The 15,006-nt window shown below is 39.0% G+C and overlaps 1 protein-coding gene across 2 annotated transcripts in view; it reads right to left on the bottom strand.

The window, feature by feature from the left end:
- Nucleotides 1-15,006, bottom strand: part of LOC307016568 (thyroid hormone receptor alpha) — a 146,809-nt gene that overhangs the window by 106,651 nt on the left and 25,152 nt on the right. The gene's annotated exons all lie outside the window — the stretch shown is intronic.

Genomic DNA, 15,006 nt, shown 5'->3' with positions numbered 1-15,006 from the left:
GAAAAAGATCATATTATCCAAGAAATGCCTTCAAAGTTTGTCTTTAAATATCCATAATATTCTTCGGGGAGCATCTTGGGACATCTCCATCGATCTCTAAGCCTTCATTGTCTCTGCCTCTTCATCTGACTGGAGAACAAACCTCGGAGGACTCAAACTGGGTCGTCTCTCCGACGCTCCAGCGCCACGTTAACCTTTGACTGCAACTCGACGAGGAGTTCATCGTGCGGTCAGCTGTCGGCTGGAGTCCTAATGATCGAAGCCATCATGCGGCACCGAGCAAAACCTAGAGAGACAGCGACTAAAAAGAACCAGGACGATCAGGGTGGACGTTCTTTGGGAACAAAGGTGTCCTTGTCTTTTGTCCAGACAAATTATCCAGGGCCTCACGGCAGATGATCTAAACCCCGTCAACACTTTATGCTTTATGTGTTCATTGTTGATAATGTTTTTAGGAATTTTACCCCAATATATCAAAGTTCGATGGGTCTGGCTATCTTGTAATTGACTGGGTACAAAAACAAAAACCTCTAAGCACATACTCAAGAGACAAAATTGGTGAATGTGTGGCGCATCATTCAGAAGAATCAGAATCAGAATATCCTTATTAGCCCCACAAAAGGGAAATGGACATTGTTGCAACCAATGAACACGGTGCTCTTGGCTAGTAACGTAACCAAGGCACTAAATGTTTTGACCAATATAAGAGTTGGCCGGGCCTCAAACCAGATTATCCAAAACACTTGGCCTGGATAACCATGATAGGTTACCAAACACTGACACCGGATGCCTCTTGATTAATGGAAACCAGTCATATGTTGTGGTGTCCAAATCACGCCTCGTAAGAAAGAGGCGAATAAAAAGATGGGTCCGATGAGAGCAAACTAAATATGGAGTTCACACGAAACACAAAGATGCCGTTGATGCCTCACAGAAGAACGATTTCTGACTGGGATTAGACCGGACGGTAAATGTCACACAGGCTTTGAGATGATGAACACAGCAATCCTTACAGACTGGGCGAGACGAGCCTGTCAATACATGTTTGGACCATTAGAAGAGATGGGATGAAGAGTAAAGAAAGTAAAGAAAGACTGATCAGCTTTATTCCAAATAATCCAATTTGTTTCCTTGGCATTCGGACATTCTCAGTCTCCCTTGCATATCAACAAGTGCCAAATAACACCTGAAATAATCCAGATCAAATCAACCAATCAAAGAGCATTCACAGAGTCCAGTGTCACAAATGTGTCTCAGGGGACTTCGTACAGAAAGACAGAATGCGGCGAATAAAATGCTGGGTGTGATGAGAGCAAACTTCAAGCTGTCCTCGATGCCTCGCAGAAGAACGATTTCTGACCGGGCTTTGATTCGGACGCCACCTGGAGGCTGTAATGGTTTGATTCACACTTAGCTGCATAAGAGTTGTATTTTAAAACTGAAACTCCTTTTGTGTAGGCCAACATCTCAGTTGAATAACTTAAGATGCACCAACAAGTGGTCGGGTGTCCTTCGTCACTCGCCAATCGTCATCATCATGGCGCCTAGTTACACGATTGACGGTATATTTGCAGCGTTAAAGAAAGCCGATAGCAGTTCCTGTTTGCAATGTGACCGTGCAGACAAGTGTCAGAGAGTAACTTGAGTATGATGCACATCTTCTTCTGTGGCTTCTGAGCAGATGAATGGATGTTTATCCATGATTCACAAACAAACAAACAAACAAACAAACAAACAAACAAACAAACAAACAAACGGAGAGCACACTGAATCTATAAATAGGGTTGTCATGTCTGGTCAGATGTAACTCCACGACGACAGCAGAACCAACTTTGACACAAATTGCAGGGATTGGGCTCCAAAGGGTTTGAAGTGTCAGATGTTTTAAAGATGGAGGAATTCTTAAAACCTAAAGAATTACAGAAATATAAGTGATTGGCGATCCAATTAACTTCTAACTGTGTTTGGGGTCCTTTTCACGTAGAGCTGTCAATTAGCTGTAAACGGAAGTCAACACGAATTGTTGAGACGTTTTGCTGAGCCAATTGTTGTTTTGTTGGCTCAGAATAACCAATGTAAATGATGTCCTGGTAAATGCATCATTTGGACTTTCTAGAAAATGGGTGTCCAATCAATGACCCCCGTCTTTTGGGTCAATGACGCTCAAGAAGATGCTAAAAGCTATAGCTAGAAGTGTCTCAAAGCAGTTGCTGTAAAATAAGCAGAAATGTAAGAAAAGTGAAGCTTCTATCCCGATGTGTTGCAAAACATTGAGGATAGAAAATGTGTTTGACACGTCTTAGTCCAACTAATTAACTTCTGACAGCATGTAGGACGTGGGCATTAGCTGTTCATCAACACACACTTCGTCTAAACACCAGTCGGACTCTGGGCGGTGTGAAAAGAGCCGGAGCTAAACCGAAGAACCGGTTCTGAACCTGAAAAGCTCTAGCATGGAGCTTGAACCGGAGTTGCGTTGGTGTGAATGAGGAATAAGAGCTGGTTCAAATACAGAAAAACACAGATCAGCTGTTGCAGAGTTTCCCTTCAAATGCGACACAAATGTAAACAAAGTTCCAGAAAATTGTCCACTGAAATGTCAAAGAACCAAGTGTTCAACACGTCGTAGTCATCAATCTAACTTCTGACAATGTGTTGGATTATCTGAAGTAGGGCTGCCTGAGCTATGACCCCGACGTTAAGCCAATGACGCTCAAGAACATGCTAAAAGAGCTAGCCAATAGATAGCTCTAGCTTGTTTGAAGAGGGTGACTTCAAAATGATGGGCCTAGGAAAAGTCAAGTTTCCAGCTAAACGTGTCTCATGTGATAAACAAAGGTTTGCCCACAGAAATGCTGAATCAAATGAATTCAAATTGAAGATAATAAAAGCGCTTACGCTGCAGGACTTCATACTTCGTCGTGAATGGGTCTGGACCCCCTCACACTCAAACATGAAGGATCTCTGGTTTGAAGTCGTCACCCTCAGGCCCGCTAGCTTTCATCTCTGCCTCTCATCTTCAGAGAGAACGAGAGTGAAAATGAATCGAACACTTTGGACCAATGATGCTCCTTCTGGATGTGTCTCGCTCTCTTTGTTTCACACTTTAGGGATTGTTTGTTAGAATGTGAGAGCTCGTGTGAGTGACTCATCCCAGATCCCTCTGGCAGAGCAGAGAGAAGGGAACACTGTGTTTCCATTCACACATTTCACCCAGAATACTGATGTGCTATTCAGAGTTCTCTGCGACTAACATGATGACACATGTCAAAAGAAACCTGTTCGTGCTCAAAAAGCATGCAAAGCAGCTGGTATCATTCCTGTGGCGTGTTCCACTGACTCAGGCCCATTGGGCATCATTGGCACGGTCTTGTTCATGTCGTATTGTGGGGTACTTGTGGGAAAACGTTGTGCCTGAGGTCATTTATGTCCTCTGTCTGGAAGGAAAGGGTCTGAGTCCCACTGGTCGAGGACCGACTTGTGTCACGTTGTTCCTGTAGATGCTATTGTTGCGTTGCATTTGGAGGTTTTTGAGCACTTCTTTACGGAGGCCGGCAGGTGCTAACATGCAACAACGCTCAATAACTCTTCCATCGGGAGAAACGCTCTCCAGCTTCAGAAAGGAGGCAGATATAAAAACCTAAATGTTCGAAACACAGGAAGAAACTTCTTCAGCAACATTTTAGAATCCCAACATTTTAGAATCCCAACATTTTAGAAAAATCACAAAATGTTAGAAAAATCTAAATTTTTGGACAGATCAAAAATATATATTTTAAATAAATTTGTTTTTAAAAAATCAACACATTTTTTCATAGATTATTATGAAATGTTTTAGAAAAATCCCATAACTTAAAAAAAAACATTTGTGAATCTGCAAATCAAATCTGAATCAAAACAAACCTCTACTACTTGGATATGCACAGGGTTGGGTTGTAACGGAATACATGTAGCAGCGTTACGTAATCAGAATGCAAAAATCAAGTAACTGTATTCAGCTCGCGTTACATTTGAAAAACGAGTAATCTGATTACAGTTACTTTCGTAAACCTGAAGTGAATACATTTTGGATTACTTATTGGAATTATTGGTGGAAAGATTTCCTCACAACTTTTAATATTCATTATTAAAGGTACAGCCGAATCATCACAGCGCACAAAACCTATTACCGCCGCAGATGGACCAAAAAAGGGAGCGTTAGAAAAAAAAAAGGGGCGGGTCCGCTCAGTGAGACAATAACAACGAAACATGGAGGAACACAAGTCTGCGTTTAAGTCGTGTGCGTGTGTGTGTGTGTGTGTGTGTGTGTGTGTGTGTGTGTGTGTGTGTGTGTGTGTGTGTGTGTGTGTGTGTGTGTGTGTGTGTGTGTGTGTGTGTGTGTGTGTGTGTGTGTGTGTGTGTGTGTGTGTGTGTGTGTGTGTGTGTGTGTGTGTGTGGTTAAAACACATCAGCCACACCGCTCGTTAGCCTTTCTAATGATTCTGAAGGTATACGCAGTGAAAGGCACTGCGCGGCGTGCTCCTCTTCTCAGAGAGTTAACCCTCCCGCTGCCTCCTGGTGCCGCAGAGACTTCATGAAGTGAAGGAGGTTTTCCTTCTATAAAACAGCTGTGGGCAGCAGATACTGTGAGTGTCACAGACATGAATTTATAGATCAAGGCAGACTGGTGCACACACTCTCCTGTTTTGCCGATCCGGTGCTTAAACAAATATAGCTCTAAACCCCTGGCCGAAATGTCCTTAAAATGAAGTCTGAGTTCGACATTTTAATGAATGTCCTGCAGAAGGCGACACGCCCGTTCTAAGCCGTGTCCCTCACTCCTCACATCCTGCAAAAAGTGTATTATTGTTACATCGTTTCAGATGTTATGTTTCAGTTGTGCTCTTGATAAGCCATTCAAACAGTAAAAACACGTTCAGTTTCCTTTTGCTTTTTGTGTCTCCTGTTCACCAGAACAAACCATCTGTGATGGAAAAATAAAGTAATCCAAAAGTAATCTGATTACGTTACTTTTTTAAGAAGCGTAACTGTAACTGTATTCGGATTACTTTCATAGCCATGTATTCAGTAATCAGTAACTGATTACATTTACAAAGTAACCCTCCCAACCCTGGATAAGCACTTCTCAATAACACTGGTGAGGGTTCTGGGAGCAACACTCCCAACACACTTACTTCCTCACAAAAGATGAACCACATCTGCAACGACAACATGTTCCTTTTAGCCGGCTGGATGTAAGGAAAGCACAAAAGAGCAGAGCCAGAGAGAAAGGGGTCAGAGAGAGGAAGGGTTCAACAGGAAGTGTCATTAAGGCTCCATTAGTGGCGACTGGAGGCGGTTAGTGGTAATTAAGTGTGTGTTAAAGGCAGTGAGGATGACGACAAGAAGCAACCCTTCAAATCCATCATTCCACTCTCTGCTGCGCAGCGTTCTGACCGAGGAGAAGACCACAGCATGTTCTCCTGTTTAGTGTCCATGTAATTACTGTTAGCAAACAAGTGCTTATTTTCAGCAGCTGTACAAATCATCCACAAGCTGTAGAAGGCTTTGAATATGTCCAGGAGAGCTGCTGCACCTCAGAGTGCTCTTAAAAACGATTTAAAGAAAACTATGATCGGGTCATTCTACAGAAAAGATGGAATCTGGGTGATTAAAATCTGCTGAAATATATTCCTTCTAAACATCTAAAACCTGTTAAATAGCAATAACTAACTCTTAACTTGATGAACCCACAACAAGTAGAGCTTAAAGTATTTGTATTATTGTTATACATTATACAAAGCTTATTCATATAGGAACGTCACTGGTGTTACGTGTTACCAGGAAGGAGAGTAACACCAGTGACAATTTGGAGGAAACACGACCATTTTAACAAAATGGCTGCCATGTGTCAGACCAAATGTGGCTTCAGTCAATATCAAAACCGTTTAACTCTTCAATACAATACATGTTCCCATTCCAATGTTCACCCCTAGGGCTATGACATGAGTAACACTAATGACAGACTTAAAAGACACACGTAACATTTGAAGATAAAATGAAACCTTGAACAAACAAAGTAAGAAGTATCTGACTGTCCTTATGTCTTTGTCCACTGCCTCAGATGATCTCTTGTTACAGGAGGCACTTCAGAGACAGAACATTACTTCAAAATAAAAGCGTTTTGTGTAGCAGTAACACCAATGACGTCATTTTGGGTGACTGACATTTATTTGATATTATTAATACAAATTTGCGTTTTTTTTTACCATTTCAGTTTTATAATCAATGTATGTGATGTTATGTAAATTAGATTTATTTATTGAAAAAAAATCTTTTAAATTAAAACTATAGGCTCCTCTTACATGTATGATCAAAGTGACAAGGCAGTTCCTTGAACTTGGCATTTTAAATAAATTGCAATTTACGTATAAAACCATTTTTTATTAATTTTGTATTTAGTACCATTGCAAAGACAATCTCTATTTATTCAACATATATAATTAATGTGATTATTAGGTCAACGTCATGTATGTTGGTGTCTGCAAAAGTAAGTGACAGCACTTCCACCTTTTCTGTAGAATGACCCAAATTAAAAAGTATTAAAGAATGTGAAACAAATATTAAAGGATATTAAAAAATATTAAGAAATATTTAAAACATATTAAAAATAATAAACAATAATAAAAAGCAATAATACATATTAAGAAATAATAATAATAAAATATGTGCAGGAAAAAACAGGACATTTTGTTGTTTGATTTTTACAACAAGTGTGTTTTTGTTGCACTTATTGTTTGATGTTTCCAGAGAGCTGCTGCTCCTCAGACTGAGATACATCCTGCCCAGGGACGTGCACAGACATTTGGAGGGGCTATTGCTCTAAACTGGAAAAAGGGCTTTGTTTTTAATGTAAAAGGTTCATAAAATAAAAACACAACACTGTCATTGCAATTAACACTCATTTGACTTTTATGTCCACGGCTAAATTCATTATTCAGACACATTTTTTGTTTTTCGGTCTCATTAAAATATCTAATGTTAGTAACTATTAAAGAACAAATGGGGACAATCCTGTTTTAATATAGTTTGACCTTTGTAACTGCTGTGCAGACATAGACTACTGATAAAATAGAGCTTTTAACTAATTACCTTAAATAAAATCATTAATTAATTGAACCAATTACTTATTTATTTAATATTCCATAACTTAATAACAGAGGGGCTCAAACTAAAGTGGTAGAGACGTGGTAGAAATCCTACAATGAAGCGGGACATTGAACTGTTCACCCGTGAGAGGGCAATCAAGAAAAGAGAGCGAGCGGCCCGTTGAGGGAGTTTAAAGATGAGAAGACTCAGAAAGACAGAAGCACAATAACAACAAGTAGGCTATGTTTAGGTGTTTTTTGTGTAAATAACCGACGGTGTCAAGAGGAAGTAAAGTCCCCTGGTTTGTCCCCTACTCTAACGCCAGGCAGGCATTTGGTGTGATCACATTAGCCATATGAGGCCGGAGGTCTTTCCTTTGCTTCCAGCTGTCAGATTGTAAACAAAGTCACATGACTGGGGGCAGATGACAGCGCTGACAAGGTGTGTTTCCTGCAGCGAGACGCTACAATAATTGTGGGCTTATCATGTTGATTCGGCCACAATATAAAAAAAAAAACTCTCGCTCTCTCCATAGGGGCAGGTCAGACAAAAAAAGGCAAACGGGCTGTGGCCCGGGCAACATTAGCCCGTACCTGTGCACGTCCCTGATCCTGCCTATCTGATAAATACAAGTACAGACCTAAACCCTGACTGGTAATCGACTCAGTTCTTTATGTAGGCTAATCCACTTTCTGCCTCTGGCTCATCGTGTACTCACATGTTCGTGTAGGGCTCGCAGACAACATTATTTATGCAGCATTTAAAGGACTCTATAATTTAAGACGAGGCGCGAGTCTGCAGTTCAGCGGCTCAGAAAGACTTCAACTCCCAGAGGCGTTTAGCTGCGTGGAGACAACTCAGCTTTCTTTGCACACTTGAATGAATCCTGCTTTACTAATAACTTTATTGTGAAAGAATATTGGGATAAGTGTACGAGGCACTTTCTGAAAGCAACCAACCTCACGTTATAAGATTGAACTGGTAATGTCATGGTGTAATCTCTTACAATTCTTTAAAACTTCTTAATTAATTAATTTTTTTTTAAGTTTGTCCTCAATAATCGAGCTAATAACAACTTTTCTTTACCGTCATATAGTATTTTATACCTGTTTACTTTATTGCTTACTTTTATGGGTACTGCAATTTTTGGAAGTGCCGGAGCAGCGTTCCGGTGCTCTCCTCAGAACTGCACCCCTGTCAGACGAGACATATACCACGTGATGACACTAGGCTCGTGTTGTGTTCAAGGACCCTGACCGTGGCCAGGAAAAACAGGCACTTACTTGTTTAATTTTTTTATTTTTTGCGTGTGTTTATAAATGACCTAGAGGGCCGTACAAAATGGTCTCTTGGGCCATATACGGCATAATTAATAACCATCACATCAATTGCCATATTACATAAAATGATGTCCTGAGGGAATTATGAAAAAAAAAATGTTTCGAAAAGAAAGTAAACATTTTTTTGTATTCCGGCATTTTTCTAAATGATGTCAGGTTAGGTAATAAGGTCATTTCTTTTTTAGCATTTATTCATAGGGGGAAAAAAACAGAAGACATTTTGTTGTTTAATTTTAAAGCAACTTTTGCTATTTATCTGAATATTGTTTCCTTGATATTTACTGGTTTCCGTGTTTTCCAGCAATCTGCTGGTCTCTCTGAGTTCAGGACAGTTCAGTTGAACCGAAATCAAATATGACCGTTCCCTAACCCGTTAAAATCAGATAATCCATGGAGCTTCTCTTTGTTCATCAGAGCCTCAGAGAGACTCTACTTTGTGTGGGAACTCACATCCGATTTGTTTTAGGAACGCTGCTTGATTCAGATTTGGATGTACCGAAAGCAACTGTCACGCCATGAGCTGCCGGCTGCGGTTCAATATTAGGTCAGATTTGTTTTAACATGAAGTCATAGACATAGAGGACATTTTCCTAACCCTTCTGAAAATTAACGGTAATTTTTTAAAACATTAAAGTTGTGTATTTTTTCCAACATTAAAGGTGGGGTAGGTAATTCCCTTCAGAAACACTTTTTGTTATATTCCATGGAATCCTCTTAACATCCCGATAGCAATGAATATATTAAATGCTTGGACGATAAATATATACAAACATTTCATCTGTGGAAGCCGTAGCGCTGTAAAAAGCACGACCAATCATCTGAGCCGGCCCGGCTAAAGTAACTGGATGGCCTACCTGCCTGTCAGCCTTCCATCCGTGTGTGTTGGAGGAGGGGCTCTGGAAGGAAGTCTGAAGGAAGGGGCAGGTTTTTTTCGGCTGCGTACTTTCAAATTCTAGCGCACTCGAGCTGGTTTCCACATTCTTACCGACCCTCCCTTTAAGTCATTTTACAAAAATATGTCATTAAAAAAAATGTTGGGTAATTTACGAAAAATGTATCATTCATACCAAATAAAGTTTACATTTGTTTAAATAAGGCATTTTCAAAAAGTTAAGTACTTTATGAAAAATGCGAGAATAAACAAATAAATAACCCGAAATAAAAATAAATAATGCGACATTTAAAAAAATTAAAACAGAGGACATTTTGTTCCTGAATTTGTAAAACTAGTTTGTTTCTGTTGCGTATATTGTTTGGCTGATATTATTAATAGGGCCGGGACTCGATTAAAAAAATTAATCTAATTAATTACAGGCTTTTTAATTAATTAATCTTAATTAACGCGTTAAAGTCCCGGCCCTAATTACTAATAGCTGGTTCAAGTGGCCAACATTCTGCATGTCTCTCTGAGCTCAGGACAATATTATTGAATAATAATCATCACATTATTTGCTGAGGGAATTTAGAAAAATGTGATATTTAAAAATAAAATAGTTAATTTTTTTGAAAGAAATTAAGCAGTTTTTAAAGTATTTTTTCAAATATTTAAGTAATTTGTGAAAATTAAGCAAACGTCACGCCATGAGCTCCGGGCGGCGGTTCAATATTAGGTTTTTAAACATTAAGTCATAGGGGATTAAAAATAGAGGAAATGTTTTAAATAATTAAGTATTTTCTGTAAATTAAAGTTATTTAAGAAAAATATTGTGATTTTTCCCAAATTTAAGACATTTTTCCAAAACATACGTCACAAAAAAAAATGTGTGTAATTTACGAAAGAAAAGAAAAAACAGATTTTTTTGTTAATCTGGCATTTTGCAAAAAAAATCCGGCATTTGAACCGAAATCAGAATGAGCGTTCCCTAACCAGTTAGTATCAGAGAATCCATGGGGCTTCTCTTTGTTCATCAGAGCCTCAGAGAGACTTTGTGTGGGAACTCACATCCGATTGGTTTTAGGAACGCTGCTTGATTCAGATTTGAATGTTCCAAAAGCAACCGTCACGCCATGAGCTGCCGGCGGCGGCTCCTCGCACGGATTCAGACGAGGGTTGCATGAGAGGAAATTAGGACAAAGAGCACAGACATGGGAGGGGACACATGTTGAACCTTTAAATCACGGGAACACACGAGCGTGAAAGGGGTCGAGTCGAGACTGTCGAGTCAAATTATCATAAAATCATTTAAAACATATAGTCTCTTTCTTACATTGTATTTTTAGTCTTGTGTGTTTTTAGCAGAGACATATGTTAGGATTTACATTTCAGGAAGTAAAAGGTGGATTTATGGTTTAATGATGGGATGGAGGAGCAGCTGGTTCCTCTCATGAATATAGAGAGAGACTGTGAGCAGAACTTCTTTATCCTCTGAGGGTGAAGCTGCAACACAAACATGTCCCAACTTTCGATCAATAAAGTACTTCTTATCTAATCTTACCTTATCTAATCTAATCTTATCTAATTTAATTGTATCTTATCTAAACTTATTTGATCTAATCTCACTTTATCTTATCGAATAGCAAGTGTTGGGATGAAAGCAGAAACAATTCACTGTAGGAAAAATATATAAATCTTACAAATATTACTAACAAGCGGCGAAGAAAACCATTTCAATGAGATGCTGAATGGCTGACAATTCTACAAAATATTTATACAATGGAATAAATTAAATATATGCTACGATTACAGAGGGAAACGTTTGAAGACAGATGGAGGTGAGAGGAGGAAACTGGGCTGTGTGTCACCCCAACATAATATGACTCCTTTCAAATGAGAATGTTCTGGTATATTGATATTTTCCCGAAGTATATTGGACTGTATTATTGGAATATGGAGGAAGACCTTATATATATATAACCCATCTTTTATTGTATTTCTGTTTACCTGTGTTATTTACGTTCTCAGTGTTATTATTGATTTGATTTATATACATGTTGTGTATTGAATTGTGGGGATTTGAGACCTTGTACATGTTGTGACCCCTTGTTATAAAGAAACCGTTAAAATGTTTTAAAGATCAGATAATATTCAGCGTCACAGTGTCCAGTCACATCCAATCGGAGCCTCTCGGCCCCCCTGCGGTGCCTCTGAGGGGAAACAAGGCCTACAACCATTATCCATTGTTTCTGCATTTCTATAACAGCAGGGGGGGCACCACTTTACAGTCAACACACACATACAGACACTCACACACACACACACACTCAGACGCACTGACACACACACACTCAGAGGCACTCACACACACACGCTCGCTCACACACACACACACACACACACACACACACACACACACACACACACACACACACACACACACACACACACACACACACACACACACACCACACACACCACACACACCACACACACACACACACACACACACACACACACACACACACCTCTTCCACTGAACGAACCATTCAGAGACAGAGGGTTTGGATACTTTGCTTGAGCATTAAAGTAATTTAAGACAAAAATGGTTATTTTTCCAAAATTAAGTATTGTTTTTAACTTAAGGTATTTTCCAAAAACTAAGAAATTAATGCGAAAAACTTGGTATTTCTGAAGTCAGGCCTTTTTCAAAAATATGTCAGATTTAGAAAATAAGGTTATTTTCCGATAAGTTATTTTTTAAAACATAAAAGTCATTTAAGAAAATAAATTGTGTTTTTTTTTCAAAATTAAGTATTGAATAACTAATTAAGAAAACGCATTTTCTAAATATTAAGTATTTAATGCAATTTGTTGGTGAATTGTTTTTCAAATTGTGTTTTTAGCATGAAGTCATCGGGGGTCAAAGGAGAGAGAGGACATTTTTTTCAAATAATTAAGTAATTTCTGTAAGTTAAGGTTCATTTAAAAAAAAAAAAATACAATTTAAGACAAAAATTGTGATTTTTCCAAAACACACGTCCTTAAAAAACAAATTGGTTATTTAAAAAAATGTTGCTCATAGAAAACAAATACAGATCACAGGATGCTGAAGCCTTTCACACAACATGTTTATGTCTCTATGATATTCATCTTTACACTTTGTGATTTCACATTTCCTTTAACATCAGAGCAGCTAACCACCCAGACTCTTAAGAAATACTCTTTAGAAAAAACATGCACACATCGACTTCAACAGCTCCACTCCTTCTGGTCTGAACTTTCAAAATAAAATGAAAAGCCCTTTCCATGTAGTACGTTGCATCTCTGCTTAGAAGAGGCAACTCAACAAAAAGCGTTCAATTTGCATCTCAATTGTTTGACAGCAGTGAGGTCATTAAAGGCAAATCAACAAATGACCCTAGGTAGTGTCCTTAAGTGTTTGTCGATAAACTCAATACAAAGTCTTCTAAATATAACTTAGTGATTGGATCAAAGTGGACAACCGAGTGATTTCCCATCGTGACTTAACGTCCGGATTCAAGATGGAAAGCATACACCCTGATGAAAGGCTCCTATTCATGAACAGCGCTGTCATCAAACCGTAAAAACATGCAGGTTTTCTCCAGCTTTGAAAAGGAGACTGAGCTCGAGTCGAGGCTCGTCTCAGGATCAGATCAGAGAGAACATTCTAGTTTCTGGAAGCCTTCAGGTGTTCAATCTGCTGCTGGAGACACTGTCTGTGCTCCTTCTCCACCGCAGGCTTCACTTAATCATCGTCTAATCACACACACACACACACACACACACACACACACACACACACACACACACACACACACACACACACACACACACACACACACACACACACACACACACACACACACACACACACACACACACACACACACACACACACACACACACACACACACACACACACACACACACACACACACACGCACACGCACACACACAATTACAGGAGACGCACTATCTATAATGTCAGCGTGCAGACGTGTGTTTAACTTCAGGTTTTTATGTAACCTCACTTCAATGTTCAGGGTGCAACACACATTTCTACCTGTTTCCATAGTAATTAACCCCGTTCCCATGACTTCATTAAGTACTTTCAGCAGTTTCAATAGTTGAGCAAGCCTATATATCAAAGTGTGCAAACAGGCTCTTCTTCTTAGTGTGCTTCGGCAAAAAAAAAAAAAAAATTATACCCTACCTATAAGGGCTGCCCGATAAAAAGAATAATACTAATTGCGATTATTTTTGACTGATATGTGGAGGATTTCTGTTGGGTTTTATATCAAATTGTGATTTTTAACACTAGGTAGAAGCTTTAAATTAACTCAATGGTTTTTTTCGCCCCTTGCTGAACTGTTTGTTATCTGGGATGTTTGGGTATTATTTAGTTGTGCAAAACCATTAAAACCTTATGACATGGGTCGGCAACAGGCGGCCCATTGGGCGGCCCGCCAGCATTAATATTTGGCCCGGAAAATTAGCTTTGTTTTGAAAGAAACGGACATTTATGAAAGAAAATTCCTAATGTCCGAGTGCAAGTGAATGCAGCACAAGGCGCTTGCCTTGTGACCCCTCCCCCGGCCCTGGCGCCGAGCGAGCAAGGAAATGTGATTGGCGGCGATTTCATTTGAACGGGACGGTGACAGAGGAGAGCCTGTCAGTGTGGCTGCACTCAGCATTGAATCAAAACGCACTGAAGCTTTGATCTTAATCAGTTTGTGAGGCGTTCTGCTGAACAAGAGGGTAATCACCGCATTCAGCTGTTATAGGCAACTTGATGCTCTGCTCACGGATGACTCGATGAGCATAACAAACTGTTAAGATGATGACCTTACGTTAAGGTGACCAGATTTTCAAAATGAAAACCGGGGACATTTTGAGTTTTGCGGTCAAAATCTCATTAACATATCAATTTTCTTCGCTGTTAAAGAAAAAAGGGGGACAATTCTGGTTCAATGTAATGAGAACATTTGAACTGTTGGATACAAACAGAAGGACGATAGCTCATATGAGACTTCAAAGGTCTTTTATTTTGAAACTAAATCAGATTGTCCAGATTCTCTCTGAGTGACTAGATGGGGTGTCCTGCTATCACCCTGTAGTGAAATAAGTATTTGATTGACTTTGAATGACTCTTTGATTATGGACGGTTCCCATTAAATAATAATCAAAATATACGATGGACAATAGATCTAATTTGAGATTTTAAACAGCATACATTTTAAATTGTGCTTCAGAAAGTAATGTTATTTTAGGAGTGTTGAGAGATGGTGTCAACATCAATTGAAATTAGTCACCCAGTGGAAATGTCAGATGTCTTTATAACTGTATCCTTACATTTTACATTCACTCAGTTATAATGTGGTAGTTATATGTAGTTTGTTTTAAATTATTATTGATCACATTATATAGTACATATTTCTTAATTTAAGCTCCAGTATATATGAATATGTTTGGTGTGTTTTTTAGGTATATTTGTTATTGACCGAGTAAACGCTTTTATTTTGAAGGCAGTTTTTACAGGCCTCGACCGTAATGCATAGGATATATTCGCGATTTTCCGAAGTGGGGGCTGGCTTGACCACTGTCTGTTTACCCAGTGTTTCCTGACATGAAACGTTTTAT

This window comes from Notothenia rossii, assembly GCF_949606895.1.
Source record: "Notothenia rossii genome assembly, chromosome: 8".
Taxonomy (NCBI): domain Eukaryota; kingdom Metazoa; phylum Chordata; class Actinopteri; order Perciformes; family Nototheniidae; genus Notothenia; species Notothenia rossii.
The sequence above is the reverse complement of the archived record's forward strand: the minus strand, read 5'-3'. Positions and strand labels throughout refer to the sequence as shown.